The sequence below is a fragment of the Mandrillus leucophaeus genome, unplaced genomic scaffold (genome assembly GCF_000951045.1).
Source record: "Mandrillus leucophaeus isolate KB7577 unplaced genomic scaffold, Mleu.le_1.0 Scaffold68, whole genome shotgun sequence".
Classification (NCBI taxonomy): domain Eukaryota; kingdom Metazoa; phylum Chordata; class Mammalia; order Primates; family Cercopithecidae; genus Mandrillus; species Mandrillus leucophaeus.
In genome coordinates this window covers 2,124,295-2,127,455 of record NW_012107363.1, presented here as the reverse complement: position 1 = coordinate 2,127,455, position 3,161 = coordinate 2,124,295, and the positions used below count along the sequence as shown (strand labels likewise).

At 56.4% G+C, this 3,161-nt stretch overlaps 1 protein-coding gene across 1 annotated transcript in view; it reads right to left on the bottom strand.

Annotated features, from left to right (window-relative positions):
* The window catches only part of SORCS2 (sortilin-related VPS10 domain containing receptor 2), a 408,600-nt gene that overhangs the window by 395,047 nt on the left and 10,392 nt on the right, over nucleotides 1-3,161 (bottom strand). The gene's annotated exons all lie outside the window — the stretch shown is intronic.

Below are 3,161 nucleotides of genomic sequence, written 5' to 3'. Positions count from 1 at the left end.
GAGGCACAGAACCGCCGAGTGACCTGCCTGGCATCGCACACAGCAGAGCCAGGAGCTCTTGTGCCCAGGCCCAGGGCTTTTATGGGTCTCCACTTCATTGCTGCCCTCACGCCTCTGTGATGCCTGCCTCGTAAGCACGGGCCAAGGAGATGCCCAGGGTTCCTCTGAGGCACCACCACCCAGGTCCAGCCCAGCAGCCCTGGCAGAGACGTCAGCCTCTTTGGAATTCCCGAACCTACCTGCCCGCCCCTGAGGTTGCTAGGCAGTAAGCTCCATGACGGTGGGGACTCCCCCACCCCTAAATCCCCGTGGGCCTAGCACTAAGCAGAAAAATCCATCAATCCTTCCTTGAGTAAATCAATGAGTGGGTGAGTCCAGGAGGACATGGATGAGCATCCGTACAGCAGCTGATGCAGACAGGAGGCAGAACCCGTCCTTCAGGCCCAGTCCCAGCCAACCCCAAAGCCTCTGATGTCTGGGGACTCCCAGCAGAGTCCATCACCCGCTCCTTCTGATACCTAAGGGTAGGGAACACGCCCTATCCTAGAGGCCCAGGGCTCCCTCACAGCGATGCCCATCCTAACCCTCAGGGGAGGGGCTCCAGAACCCTGGGAGACACAAGGCTTCATGTTCCTCAGCCCAGTGAGAGCCCACACGAGGAGATCCCCAGCGTGGAGTGTTCCAGATAGCCAGGGCCAGGCGACTGGCCTGCGACCTGCACAGCCACGAAGCCCCTGAGCTTGGTTTCATGCTCTGCTGTTGCTGTCTTGAAATTCTTGAGAATGTCTGAACGTGGGCCCTGCGTTTTCACTTTGCGCTGAGCCCTGCAAATAATGGAGCTGGTCCTGCAGCAGCTGCCACTCCGCTAGCATCTGCGAGTTTCAGAGCTTCTCCAGCCCCGCTAATGGTTAAGGACTGTGTGCCTGCAGAGCACCCCGATTTTATTCACTCATTGTGCACCTACCTCCCTTGCAAGTGAGGGCGGATCTGGGTGAGGGGCTGGGAGGAGGTGTGTCAGATTCAACAACAGAGCTCACAGGAACTCAGGATGCCATCACCACTGCTTCACTTTAGAAACAGGGAAACTAAGGCTCAGAGAAAAGAAAGGGCACGGCGGGGACAGACCCTGGTCCTGGTAGGTCCACATCCACAGCCTGACCCCCGCATCCACTGCCTCTGGCTTTATTCCAGGGAAGGGCCTGCCCCCTCTCTGAGAGGGACTGAGGGTGCCCTTCCCCAGAAGGAAAAGAACCCTGAAGTCCACACTCAGTTCCTAGAGAGACCCTAGGCCGGCCATGGTGTCCCCGCCCTGATCACCATAGCCAGCCCCCACCTCCACCATACAACTCAATGCCAAGCCCTGTGCTGGGCTCACAGGAGGGTCCTCTGCTCTGCACTGAGCTGTCCAACTTGCCTGGAGATGAGGGGCCTGGGCTATGTCTCAAAGCTCTGGCAGTGGGAGGGAGCCGAGGCTAACCAGCCTGGGACCCACAATGGCATTAACCGGACTTTCTGCTGCTCTGGGGAACGGGGGTTGGCACAGAGGAAGTCTCAGCTTCAGGGCTGATGGGCCAGTAGCAAAGTCGTCAGCGTCTTCACCTGTGAACAGCATGAACTGGGAAGTCAATGCTGTCTTTACCAGGCGGCCCTGGCAGAGTGGGCACTTCTCAGATGGACTAAAATAAAACAAAGAGGGTGTGATGCAGGGTGGCCAGGCTCGCTGAGCCTTGGTTTCCTGATCTGAGAAATGGTGCTAACTGGGAGATTGCGGGAGGGTCTCCCCATCTCTTTGCATCTATCCACACAAACTTAGACCAGAAATCAGAACATAGACGCCCGACGCTCAGTCCCTCCTCCCTGAGTGGCCACTGGCACGTTTCCAAGTCCGCAGAGTTTGCAGTTTCTCCACCTGTCAAATGAAGAAGTTGCTCCCTTCCAAAAAGAAGAGTCAATCGATGGCTTTAGAACTCCCAAACATCATGAAATCTGTTCCATTCCAAACAACCTAATAATAAGCCCTGGGAGTTTCTAAAAGGCCATTTTCATAAACTGCTCCACCAAATCCTTCCCCAAATGTAACCAGCATCCACCAGGAATGAGGTCAGCTGTTCCATAATCCAGGGGTCAGGTTCACCATTTACCATCCAAGGGAACTTCACTGGGCCTCCTCTGAGACCCTGGGCCACTTCCCTCCGCTCTTGTGCAGTGGGGCCTGACTCAGCAGCACGGCAATGGCCCCAGGTACAAGCTCCTTACGGAGAGACATGCAATAGATGCACAGCGAGCTTTTCTGAGCCAGCCTGAACCCTGGCCCTGCATGAGTGCCTGGTTCCCCCGAGCTTTGTTTGCTCTTCAGGAGCACTCGCCATCACCTCCTCAAATGCGCCGCTCTTAGGACAAGAAGCGAGAAACATTCTGAGCACCTCCAATTTAGGACACTGAGCCTTCCAAATAGCCAGTGGGAAATGATCGTGAAGCAGCCTTACACGTGGTTGCCTTGGGGGGGCTCAAGAATAATAAAAAAGACAGACTCAGGCCCAATTTAGTCGCCAATCAATACACATAAAGCACCAAATACTACTACTAATAGTAAAAGACTGCAAGAACTTAGTGTTGATGGCAAACTCCAAAATCAACACCCCACTGAAAAAGGGAGAAATTGAGGTCAGCGTCCAAGGCCCCTGAAGGCCCCCAGCGTCATTGAGGTCTCCCTGGCTAAGCCGCACAGCCGTGGGCCTCCTCCTCACAGCGGGGACTGGCTTCCCGGGAGCTCCTGGAAATGCAGACCCCCAGGAAGCCCCACCCCAGGCCTGCACAAGCTTCATTTCATCGCTCACATTTGAGGGGCTGCCTGGCAAGGTGTCCCCAGGAGGGAGGCCTGCACCCCTGCTCACTGTCCATCAGCCTCATCAGGAAGCTGGGGCTCCTCCTGTCACTCAGCAGCCTGATTCCCTCCACTCTCACTGCCGTGGACTCCGCTTCAAACACACCCCCTCGGCCGCGAGCTCCCGCCTTGACTCTGTCACCACCCCTAGGCCTTTGCATATTTGGATTGCTGTGCTCTTCCCCGTCTCTGCACTGTCTCTGTCCTGCTCATTCTCAAGGCCACCGCCTCCTAGAGCCTTCCCTGACCACCCTGTGCACCCCAGGAGGGGAGGAGC